The following is a 14503-nucleotide window of genomic DNA, read 5'->3' as shown; positions in this document are numbered from 1 at the left end:
ATGTTAGACAATGCATGCATTTTTAGTTCTATCAAGTTCATATTTATATACAAAAACAGCGTTTTACTATGGCATTGATGTTGAGGAAATCGTTTCCCTCCAATAACCGGCAGTCAAGTCAGCGTCAGAAATTAAATAATTAAAATTAGAAAACATTGTTAAAATATTATATTGTCATTTAAAGAATTATAGATTTACATCTTTTGAACGCAATCAACTTGCCAGATTTAAAAATAACCTTACTGGGAAATCACACTTTGCAATAATCTGAGCACTGTGCCCAGAAAAATACGCGTTGCGATACAGACTAGACGTCATGTTGGGGAGATCTAAAATCGAAAATACTATGTAAATAATCCATTACCTTTGATTCTCTTCATCAGATGTCACTTCCAGGTATCACAGGTCCATAACGAATGTAGTTTTGTTCAAAAAAGCTCATCATTTATGTCCAAAAATCTCCGTCTCGTTAGCACATGATGTAAGCCAGCCGGACTTCTCGTCATGAACGAGGGGAAAAAATATATTTCCGTTCGTTCAAACATGTCAAACGTTGTATAGCATAAATCATTAGGGCCTTTTTTAACCAGAACATGAATAATATTCAAGGTGGACGAATGCATAGCCTTTTATAACGTATTGGAACGAGGGTACCCAACATGAAGTAGCGCGCCAGGTGTCTAATGGGACATCACCGTTCCATGGCTCTTGTTCGGTCAGATCTCCCTCCAGAAGACTCAAAACACTTTGTAAAGGCTGGTGACATCTAGTGGAAGCAATAGGAAGTGCCAAAATATTCCTAAACCCCTGTGTCTTTCAATGGGATAGCTTTAAAGTCAATACAACACATCAGGTATCCACTTCCTGTCAGAAAATGTCTCAGGGTTTTGCCTGCCAAATGAGTTCTGTTATACTCACAGACACCATTCAAACAGTTTTGGAAACTTTAGAGTGTTTTCTATCCATATATAATAAGTATATGCATATTCTAGTTACTGGGTAGGATTAGTAACCAGATTAAATCGGGTACATTTTTTTTATCCAGACGTGCAAATGCTGCCCCCTAGACCCAACAGGTTAACAACTACAGTCCTCGAATATTAAACTGTAAAGGGGATCAGCATCGTGTTACCAACTACAGTCCTCATATATTAAACTGTAAAGTGGATCAGCATCGTATTACCAACTACAGTCCTCGTATATTAAACTGTAAAGGGGATCAGCATCGAGTTACCAACTACAGTCCTCGTATATTAAACTGTAAAGGGGATCAGCATCGTGTTACCAACTACAGTCCTCGTATATTAAACTGTAAAGGGGATCAGCATAGTGTTACCAACTACAGTCCTCGTATATTAAACTGTAAAGGGGATCAGCATCGTGTTACCAAATACAGTCCTCATATATTAAACTGTAGAGGGGATCAGCATCGTATTACCATCTAAAGTCCTCGTATGTTAAACTGTAAAGGGGATCAGCATCGTATTACCAACTACAGTCCTCGTATATTAAACTGTAAAGGGGATCAGCATCGTATTACCAACTACAGTCCTCGTATATTAAACTGTAAAGGGGATCAGCATCGTATTACCAATTACAGTCCTCGTATATTAAACTGTAAAGGGGATCAGCATCGTATTACCAACTACATTCCTCGTATATTAAACTGTAGAGGGGATCAGCATCGTATTACCAACTACAGTCCTCATAAATTAAACTGTAGAGGGCAGAGCATCGTAATACCAACTACAGTCCTCGTATATTAAACTGTAAAGTGGATCAGCATCGTATTACCAACTACAGTCCTCGTATATTAAACTGTAAAGGGGATCAGCATCGTATTACCAACTACAGTCCTCGTATATTAAACTGTAAAGGGGATCATCATCGTGTTACCATCTACAGTCCTCGTATATTAAACTGTAAAGGGGATCAGCATCGTGTTACCAACTACAGTCCTCGTATAATAAACTTTACAGGGGATCAGCATCGTATTACCAACTACAGTCCTCGTATATTAAACTGTAAAGGGGATCAGCATCGTATTACCAACTACAGTCCTCGTATATTAAACTGTAAAGGGGATCAGCATCGTGTTACCAACTACAGTCCTCGTATAATAGTCTTTAAAGGGGATCAGCATCGTATTACCAACTACAGTCCTCGTATATTAAACTGTAAATGGGATCAGCATCGTGTTACCAACTACAATCCTCGTATATTAAACTGTAAAGGGGATCAGCATCGTATTACCAACTACAGTCCTCGTATATTAAACTGTAAAGGGGATCAGCATCGTGTTACCAACTACAGTCCTCGTATATTAAACTGTAAAGGGGATCAGCATCGTATTACCAACTACAGTCCTCGTATATTAAACTGTAAAAGGGATCAGCATCGTATTACCAACTACAGTCCTCGTATATTAAACTGTAAAGGGGATCAGCATCGTATTACCAACTACAGTCCTTGTATATTAAACTGTAAAGGGGATCAGCATCGTGTTACCAACTACAGTCCTCGTATATTAAACTGTAAATGGGATCAGCATCGTATTACCAACTACAGTCCTCGTATATTAAATTGTAAAGGGGATCAGCATCGTATTAACAACTACAGTCCTCGAATATTAAACTGTAAAGGGGATCAGCATCGTGTTACCAACTACAGTCCTCGTATATTAAACTGTAAAGGGGATCAGCATCGTATTACCAACTACAGTCCTCGTATATTAAACTGTAAAGGGGATCAGCATCGTGTTACCAACTACAGTCCTCGTATATTAAACTGTAAAGGGGATCAGCATAGTGTTACCAACTACAGTCCTCGTATATTAAACTGTAAAGGGGATCAGCATCGTGTTACCAACTACAGTCCTCCTATATTAAACTGTAACGGGGATCAGCATAGTGTTACCAACTACAGTCCTCGTATATTAAACTGTAAAGGGGATCAGCATCGTGTTACCAAATACAGTCCTCATATATTAAACTGTAGAGGGGATCAGCATCGTATTACCATCTAAAGTCCTCGTATGTTAAACTGTAAAGGGGATCAGCATCGTATTACCAACTACAGTCCTCGTATATTAAACTGTAAAGGGGATCAGCATCGTATTACCAACTACAGTCCTCGTATATTAAACTGTAAAGGGGATCAGCATCGTATTACCAACTACAGTCCTCGTATATTAAACTGTAAAGGGGATCAGCATCGTATTACCAACTACAGTCCTCGTATATTAAACTGTAGAGGGGATCAGCATCGTGTTACCAACTACAGTCCTCATAAATTAAACTGTAGAGGGCAGAGCATCGTAATACCAACTACAGTCCTCGTATATTAAACTGTAAAGGGGATCAGCATCGTGTTACCAACTACAGTCCTCGTATATTAAACTGTAAAGGGGATCAGCATCGTATTACCAACTACAGTCCTCGTATATTAAACAGTAAAGGGGATCAGCATTGAATTACCAACTACAGTCCTCGTATATTAAACTGTAAAGGGGATCAGCATCGTATTACCAACTACAGTCCTTGTATATTAAACTGTAAAGGGGATCAGCATCATATTACCAACTACAGTCCTCGTATATTAAACTGTAAAGGGGATCAGCATCGTATTACCAACTACAGTCCTTGTATATTAAACTGTAAAGGGGATCAGCATCGTGTTACCAACTACAGTCCTCGTATATTAAACTGTAAATGGGATCAGCATCGTATTACCAACTACAGTCCTCGTATATTAAATTGTAAAGGGGATCAGCATCGTATTAACAACTACAGTCCTCGAATATTAAACTGTAAAGGGGATCAGCATCGTGTTACCAACTACAGTCCTCGTATATTAAACTGTAAAGGGGATCAGCATCGTATTACCAACTACAGTCCTCGTATATTAAACTGTAAAGGGGATCAGCATCGTGTTACCAACTACAGTCCTCGTATATTAAACTGTAAATGGGATCAGCATCGTATTACCAACTACAGTCCTCGTATATTAAACTGTAAAGGAATCAGCATCGTATTACCAACTACAGTCCTCGTATATTAAACTGTAAAGGGGATCAGCATCGTATTACCAACTACAGTCCTCGTATATTAAACTGTAAAGGGGATCAGCATCGAATTACCAACTACAGTCCTCGTATATTAAACTGTAAAGGGGATCAGCATCGTGTTACCAACTACAGTCCTCGTATATTAAACTGTAAAGGGGATCAGCATCGTATTACCAACTACAGTCCTCGTATATTAAACTGTAAAGGGGATCAGCATCGTATTACCAACTACAGTCCTCGTATATTAAACTGTAAAGGGGATCAGCATCATATTACCAACTACAGTCCTCGTATATTAAACTGTAAAGGGGATCAGCAACGTATTACCAACTACAGCCCTCGTATATTAAACTGTAAAGGGGATCAGCATCATATTACCAACTACAGTCCTCGTATATTAAACTGTAAAGGGGATCAGCATCATATTACCAACTACAGTCCTCGTATTATAAACTGTAAAGGGGATCAGCATCGAATTACCAACTACAGTCCTCGTATATTAAACTGTAAAGGGGATCAGCATCGTATTACCAACTAGAGTCCTCATATATTAAACTGTAAAGGGGATCAGCATCGTATTACCAACTACAGTCCTCGTATATTAAACTGTAAAGGGGATCAGCATCGTGTTACCAACTACAGTCCTCGTATATTAAACTGTAAATGGGATCAGCATCGTATTACCAACTACAGACCTCATATATTAAATTGTAGAGGGGATCAGCATTGTGTTACCAACTACAGTCCTCATAAATTAAACTGTAGAGGGCAGAGCATCGTATTACCAACTACAGTCCTCGTATATTAAACTGTAAAGGGGATCAGCATCGTGTTACCAACTACAGTCCTCGTATATTAAACTGTAAAGGGGATCAGCATCGTATTACCAACACAGTCCTCGTATATTAAACTGTAAAGGGTATCAGCATCGTGTTACCATCTACAGTCCTCGTATATTAAACTGTAAAGGGGATCAGCATCGTGTTACCAACTACAGTCCTCGTATAATAAACTTTACAGGGGATCAGCATCGTATTACCAACTACAGTCCTCGTATATTAAACTGTAAAGGGGATCAGCATCGTATTACCAACTACAGTCCTCGTATATTAAACTGTAAAGGGGATCAGCATCGTGTTACCAACTACAGTCCTCGTATAATAGTCTTTAAAGGGGATCAGCATCGTATTACCAACTACAGTCCTCGTATATTAAACTGTAAATGGGATCAGCATCGTGTTACCAACTACAGTCCTCGTATATTAAACTGTAAAGGGGATCAGCATCGTATTACCAACTACAGTCCTCGTATATTAAACTGTAAAGGGGATCAGCATCGTGTTACCAACTACAGTCCTCGTATATTAAACTGTAAAGGGGATCAGCATCGTATTACCAACTACAGTCCTCGTATATTAAACTGTAAAAGGGATCAGCATCGTATTACCAACTACAGTCCTTGTATATTAAACTGTAAAGGGGATCAGCATCGTATTACCAACTACAGTCCTTGTATATTAAACTGTAAAGGGGATCAGCATCGTGTTACCAACTACAGTCCTCGTATATTAAACTGTAAATGGGATCAGCATCGTATTACCAACTACAGTCCTCGTATATTAAATTGTAAAGGGGATCAGCATCGTATTAACAACTACAGTCCTCGAATATTAAACTGTAAAGGGGATCAGCATCGTGTTACCAACTACAGTCCTCGTATATTAAACTGTAAAGGGGATCAGCATCGTATTACCAACTACAGTCCTCGTATATTAAACTGTAAAGGGGATCAGCATCGTGTTACCAACTACAGTCCTCGTATATTAAACTGTAAATGGGATCAGCATCGTATTACCAACTACAGTCCTCGTATATTAAACTGTAAAGGAATCAGCATCGTATTACCAACTACAGTCCTCGTATATTAAACTGTAAAGGGGATCAGCATCGTATTACCAACTACAGTCCTCGTATATTAAACTGTAAAGGGGATCAGCATCGAATTACCAACTACAGTCCTCGTATATTAAACTGTAAAGGGGATCAGCATCGTGTTACCAACTACAGTCCTCGTATATTAAACTGTAAAGGGGATCAGCATCGTATTACCAACTACAGTCCTCGTATATTAAACTGTAAAGGGGATCAGCATCGTATTACCAACTACAGTCCTCGTATATTAAACTGTAAAGGGGATCAGCATCATATTACCAACTACAGTCCTCGTATATTAAACTGTAAAGGGGATCAGCAACGTATTACCAACTACAGCCCTCGTATATTAAACTGTAAAGGGGATCAGCATCATATTACCAACTACAGTCCTCGTATATTAAACTGTAAAGGGGATCAGCATCATATTACCAACTACAGTCCTCGTATTATAAACTGTAAAGGGGATCAGCATCGAATTACCAACTACAGTCCTCGTATATTAAACTGTAAAGGGGATCAGCATCGTATTACCAACTAGAGTCCTCATATATTAAACTGTAAAGGGGATCAGCATCGTATTACCAACTACAGTCCTCGTATATTAAACTGTAAAGGGGATCAGCATCGTGTTACCAACTACAGTCCTCGTATATTAAACTGTAAATGGGATCAGCATCGTATTACCAACTACAGACCTCATATATTAAATTGTAGAGGGGATCAGCATTGTGTTACCAACTACAGTCCTCATAAATTAAACTGTAGAGGGCAGAGCATCGTATTACCAACTACAGTCCTCGTATATTAAACTGTAAAGGGGATCAGCATCGTGTTACCAACTACAGTCCTCGTATATTAAACTGTAAAGGGGATCAGCATCGTATTACCAACACAGTCCTCGTATATTAAACTGTAAAGGGTATCAGCATCGTGTTACCATCTACAGTCCTCGTATATTAAACTGTAAAGGGGATCAGCATCGTGTTACCAACTACAGTCCTCGTATAATAAACCCTACAGGGGATCAGCATCGTATTACCAACTACAGTCCTCGTATATTAAACTGTAAAGGGGATCAGCATCGTATTACCAACTACAGTCCTCGTATATTAAACTGTAAAGGGGATCAGCATCGTGTTACCAACTACAGTCCTCGTATAATAGTCTTTAAAGGGGATCAGCATCGTATTACCAACTACAGTCCTCGTATATTAAACTGTAAATGGGATCAGCATCGTGTTACCAACTACAGTCCTCGTATATTAAACTGTAAAGGGGATCAGCATCGTATTACCAACTACAGTCCTCGTATATTAAACTGTAAAGGGGATCAGCATCGTGTTACCAACTACAGTCCTCGTATATTAAACTGTAAAGGGGATCAGCATCGTATTACCAACTACAGTCCTCGTATATTAAACTGTAAAAGGGATCAGCATCGTATTACCAACTACAGTCCTCGTATATTAAACTGTAAAGGGGATCAGCATCGTATTACCAACTACAGTCCTTGTATATTAAACTGTAAAGGGGATCAGCATCGTGTTACCAACTACAGTCCTCGTATATTAAACTGTAAATGGGATCAGCATCGTATTACCAACTACAGTCCTCGTATATTAAATTGTAAAGGGGATCAGCATCGTATTAACAACTACAGTCCTCGAATATTAAACTGTAAAGGGGATCAGCATCGTGTTACCAACTACAGTCCTCGTATATTAAACTGTAAAGGGGATCAGCATCGTATTACCAACTACAGTCCTCGTATATTAAACTGTAAAGGGGATCAGCATCGTGTTACCAACTACAGTCCTCGTATATTAAACTGTAAAGAGGATCAGCATAGTGTTACCAACTACAGTCCTCGTATATTAAACTGTAAAGGGGATCAGCATCGTGTTACCAAATACAGTCCTCATATATTAAACTGTAGAGGGGATCAGCATCGTATTACCATCTAAAGTCCTCGTATGTTAAACTGTAAAGGGGATCAGCATCGTATTACGAACTACAGTCCTCGTATATTAAACTATAAAGGGGATCAGCATCGTATTACCAACTACAGTCCTCGTATATTAAACTGTAAAGGGGATCAGCATCGTATTACCAACTACAGTCCTCGTATATTAAACTGTAAAGGGGATCAGCATCGTGTTACCAACTACAGTCCTCCTATATTAAACTGTAACGGGGATCAGCATAGTGTTACCAACTACAGTCCTCGTATATTAAACTGTAAAGGGGATCAGCATCGTGTTACCAAATACAGTCCTCATATATTAAACTGTAGAGGGGATCAGCATCGTATTACCATCTAAAGTCCTCGTATGTTAAACTGTAAAGGGGATCAGCATCGTATTACCAACTACAGTCCTCGTATATTAAACTGTAAAGGGGATCAGCATCGTATTACCAACTACAGTCCTCGTATATTAAACTGTAAAGGGGATCAGCATCGTATTACCAACTACAGTCCTCGTATATTAAACTGTAAAGGGGATCAGCATCGTATTACCAACTACAGTCCTCGTATATTAAACTGTAGAGGGGATCAGCATCGTGTTACCAACTACAGTCCTCATAAATTAAACTGTAGAGGGCAGAGCATCGTAATACCAACTACAGTCCTCGTATATTAAACTGTAAAGGGGATCAGCATCGTGTTACCAACTACAGTCCTCGTATATTAAACTGTAAAGGGGATCAGCATCGTATTACCAACTACAGTCCTCGTATATTAAACAGTAAAGGGGATCAGCATTGAATTACCAACTACAGTCCTCGTATATTAAACTGTAAAGGGGATCAGCATCGTATTACCAACTACAGTCCTTGTATATTAAACTGTAAAGGGGATCAGCATCATATTACCAACTACAGTCCTCGTATATTAAACTGTAAAGGGGATCAGCATCGTATTACCAACTACAGTCCTTGTATATTAAACTGTAAAGGGGATCAGCATCGTGTTACCAACTACAGTCCTCGTATATTAAACTGTAAATGGGATCAGCATCGTATTACCAACTACAGTCCTCGTATATTAAATTGTAAAGGGGATCAGCATCGTATTAACAACTACAGTCCTCGAATATTAAACTGTAAAGGGGATCAGCATCGTGTTACCAACTACAGTCCTCGTATATTAAACTGTAAAGGGGATCAGCATCGTAATACCAACTACAGTCCTCGTATATTAAACTGTAAAGGGGATCAGCATCGTGTTACCAACTACAGTCCTCGTATATTAAACTGTAAATGGGATCAGCATCGTATTACCAACTACAGTCCTCGTATATTAAACTGTAAAGGAATCAGCATCGTATTACCAACTACAGTCCTCGTATATTAAACTGTAAAGGGGATCAGCATCGTATTACCAACTACAGTCCTCGTATATTAAACTGTAAAGGGGATCAGCATCGTATTACCAACTACAGTCCTCGTATATTAAACTGTAAAGGGGATCAGCATCATATTACCAACTACAGTCCTCGTATATTAAACTGTAAAGGGGATCAGCAACGTATTACCAACTACAGCCCTCGTATATTAAACTGTAAAGGGGATCAGCATCATATTACCAACTACAGTCCTCGTATATTAAACTGTAAAGGGGATCAGCATCATATTACCAACTACAGTCCTCGTATTATAAACTGTAAAGGGGATCAGCATCGAATTACCAACTACAGTCCTCGTATATTAAACTGTAAAGGGGATCAGCATCGTATTACCAACTACAGTCCTCGTATATTAAACTGTAAAGGGAATCAGCATCGTATTACCAACTAGAGTCCTCGTATATTAAACTGTAAAGGGGATCAGCATCGTATTACCAACTACAGTCCTCGTATATTAAACTGTAAAGGGGATCAGCATCGTGTTACCAACTACAGACCTCGTATAATAAACTTTAAAGGGGATCAGCATCGTATTACCAACTACAGTCCTCGTATATTAAACTGTAAATGGGATCAGCATCGTGTTACCAACTACAGTCCTCGTATAATAGACTTTAAAGGGGATCAGCATCGTATTACCAACTACAGTCCTCGTATATTAAACTGTAAAGGGGATCAGCATCGTGTTACCAACTACAGTCCTCGTATAATAGACTTTAAAGGGGATCAGCATCGTATTACCAACTACAGTCCTCGTATATTAAACTGTAAATGGGATCAGCATCGTGTTACCAACTACAGTCCTCGTATATTAAACTGTAAAGGGGATCAGCATCGTATTACCAACTACAGTCCTCGTATATTAAACTGTAAAGGGGATCAGCATCGTGTTACCAACTACAGTCCTCGTATATTAAACTGTAAAGGGGATCAGCATCGTGTTACCAAATACAGTCCTCATATATTAAACTGTAGAGGGGATCAGCATCGTATTACCATCTAAAGTCCTCGTATGTTAATCTGTAAAGGGGATCAGCATCGTATTACCAACTACAGTCCTCGTATATTAAACTGTAAAGGGGATCAGCATCGTATTACCAACTACAGTCCTCGTATATTAAACTGTAAAGGGGATCAGCATCGTATTACCAATTACAGTCCTCGTATATTAAACTGTAAAGGGGATCAGCATCGTATTACCAACTACAGTCCTCGTATATTAAACTGTAGAGGGGATCAGCATCGTGTTACCAACTACAGTCCTCATAAATTAAACTGTAGAGGGCAGAGCATCGTAATACCAACTACAGTCCTCGTATATTAAACTGTAAAGGGGATCAGCATCGTGTTACCAACTACAGTCCTCGTATATTAAACTGTAAAGGGGATCAGCATCGTATTACCAACTACAGTCCTCGTATATTAAACTGTAAAGGGGATCAGCATCGTATTAACAACTACAGTCCTCGAATATTAAACTGTAAAGGGGATCAGCATCGTGTTACCAACTACAGTCCTCGTATATTAAACTGTAAAGGGGATCAGCATCGTATTACCAACTACAGTCCTCGTATATTAAACTGTAAAGGGGATCAGCATCGTGTTACCAACTACAGTCCTCGTATATTAAACTGTAAATGGGATCAGCATCGTATTACCAACTACAGTCCTCGTATATTAAACTGTAAAGGAATCAGCATCGTATTACCAACTACAGTCCTCGTATATTAAACTGTAAAGGGGATCAGCATCGTATTACCAACTACAGTCCTCGTATATTAAACTGTAAAGGGGATCAGCATCGAATTACCAACTACAGTCCTCGTATATTAAACTGTAAAGGGGATCAGCATCGTGTTACCAACTACAGTCCTCGTATATTAAACTGTAAAGGGGATCAGCATCGTATTACCAACTACAGTCCTCGTATATTAAACTGTAAAGGGGATCAGCATCGTATTACCAACTACAGTCCTCGTATATTAAACTGTAAAGGGGATCAGCATCATATTACCAACTACAGTCCTCGTATATTAAACTGTAAAGGGGATCAGCAACGTATTACCAACTACAGCCCTCGTATATTAAACTGTAAAGGGGATCAGCATCATATTACCAACTACAGTCCTCGTATATTAAACTGTAAAGGGGATCAGCATCATATTACCAACTACAGTCCTCGTATTATAAACTGTAAAGGGGATCAGCATCGAATTACCAACTACAGTCCTCGTATATTAAACTGTAAAGGGGATCAGCATCGTATTACCAACTACAGTCCTCGTATATTAAACTGTAAAGGGAATCAGCATCGTATTACCAACTAGAGTCCTCGTATATTAAACTGTAAAGGGGATCAGCATCGTATTACCAACTACAGTCCTCGTATATTAAACTGTAAATGGGATCAGCATCGTGTTACCAACTACAGTCCTCGTATAATAGACTTTAAAGGGGATCAGCATCGTATTACCAACTACAGTCCTCGTATATTAAACTGTAAAGGGGATCAGCATCGTGTTACCAACTACAGTCCTCGTATAATAGACTTTAAAGGGGATCAGCATCGTATTACCAACTACAGTCCTCGTATATTAAACTGTAAATGGGATCAGCATCGTGTTACCAACTACAGTCCTCGTATATTAAACTGTAAAGGGGATCAGCATCGTATTACCAACTACAGTCCTCGTATATTAAACTGTAAAGGGGATCAGCATCGTGTTACCAACTACAGTCCTCGTATATTAAACTGTAAAGGGGATCAGCATCGTGTTACCAAATACAGTCCTCATATATTAAACTGTAGAGGGGATCAGCATCGTATTACCATCTAAAGTCCTCGTATGTTAATCTGTAAAGGGGATCAGCATCGTATTACCAACTACAGTCCTCGTATATTAAACTGTAAAGGGGATCAGCATCGTATTACCAACTACAGTCCTCGTATATTAAACTGTAAAGGGGATCAGCATCGTATTACCAATTACAGTCCTCGTATATTAAACTGTAAAGGGGATCAGCATCGTATTACCAACTACAGTCCTCGTATATTAAACTGTAGAGGGGATCAGCATCGTGTTACCAACTACAGTCCTCATAAATTAAACTGTAGAGGGCAGAGCATCGTAATACCAACTACAGTCCTCGTATATTAAACTGTAAAGGGGATCAGCATCGTGTTACCAACTACAGTCCTCGTATATTAAACTGTAAAGGGGATCAGCATCGTATTACCAACTACAGTCCTCGTATATTAAACTGTAAAGGGGATCAGCATCGTATTACCAACTACAGTCCTCGTATATTAAACTGTAAAGGGGATCAGCATCGTGTTACCATCTACAGTCCTCGTATATTAAACTGTAAAGGGGATCAGCATCGTGTTACCAACTACAGTCCTCGTATAATAAACTTTACAGGGGATCAGCATCGTATTACCAACTACAGTCCTCGTATATTAAACTGTAAAGGGGATCAGCATCGTATTACCAACTACAGTCCTCGTATATTAAACTGTAAAGGGGATCAGCATCGTGTTACCAACTACAGTCCTCGTATAATAGTCTTTAAAGGGGATCAGCATCGTATTACCAACTACAGTCCTCGTATATTAAACTGTAAATGGGATCAGCATCGTGTTACCAACTACAGTCCTCGTATATTAAACTGTAAAGGGGATCAGCATCGTATTACCAACTACAGTCCTCGTATATTAAACTGTAAAGGGGATCAGCATCGTGTTACCAACTACAGTCCTCGTATATTAAACTGTAAAGGGGATCAGCATCGTATTACCAACTACAGTCCTCGTATATTAAACTGTAAAAGGGATCAGCATCGTATTACCAACTACAGTCCTCGTATATTAAACTGTAAAGGGGATCAGCATCGTATTACCAACTACAGTCCTTGTATATTAAACTGTAAAGGGGATCAGCATCGTGTTACCAACTACAGTCCTCGTATATTAAACTGTAAATGGGATCAGCATCGTATTACCAACTACAGTCCTCGTATATTAAATTGTAAAGGGGATCAGCATCGTATTAACAACTACAGTCCTCGAATATTAAACTGTAAAGGGGATCAGCATCGTGTTACCAACTACAGTCCTCGTATATTAAACTGTAAAGGGGATCAGCATCGTATTACCAACTACAGTCCTCGTATATTAAACTGTAAAGGGGATCAGCATCGTGTTACCAACTACAGTCCTCGTATATTAAACTGTAAAGGGGATCAGCATAGTGTTACCAACTACAGTCCTCGTATATTAAACTGTAAAGGGGATCAGCATCGTGTTACCAAATACAGTCGTCATATATTAAACTGTAGAGGGGATCAGCATCGTATTACCATCTAAAGTCCTCGTATGTTAAACTGTAAAGGGGATCAGCATCGTATTACCAACTACAGTCCTCGTATATTAAACTGTAAAGGGGATCAGCATCGTATTACCAACTACAGTCCTCGTATATTAAACTATAAAGGGGATCAGCATCGTATTACCAACTACAGTCCTCGTATATTAAACTGTAAAGGGGATCAGCATCGTATTACCAACTACAGTCCTCGTATATTAAACTGTAAAGGGGATCAGCATCATATTACCAACTACAGTCCTCGTATTATAAACTGTAAAGGGGATCAGCATCGAATTACCAACTACAGTCCTCGTATATTAAACTGTAAAGGGGATCAGCATCGTATTACCAACTACAGTCCTCGTATATTAAACTGTAAAGGGAATCAGCATCGTATTACCAACTAGAGTCCTCGTATATTAAACTGTAAAGGGGATCAGCATCGTATTACCAACTACAGTCCTCGTATATTAAACTGTAAAGGGGATCAGCATCGTGTTACCAACTACAGACCTCGTATAATAAACTTTAAAGGGGATCAGCATCGTATTACCAACTACAGTCCTCGTATATTAAACTGTAAAGGGGATCAGCATCGTGTTACCAACTACAGTCCTCGTATAATAGACTTTAAAGGGGATCAGCATCGTATTACCAACTACAGTCCTCGTATATTAAACTGTAAATGGGATCAGCATCGTGTTACCAACTACAGTCCTCGTATATTA

This window comes from Salmo salar, chromosome 18 (assembly GCF_965601325.2).
Source record: "Salmo salar chromosome 18, fSalSal1, whole genome shotgun sequence".
Classification (NCBI taxonomy): Eukaryota; Metazoa; Chordata; class Actinopteri; order Salmoniformes; family Salmonidae; genus Salmo; species Salmo salar.
This window is presented reverse-complemented; position numbering follows the sequence as displayed.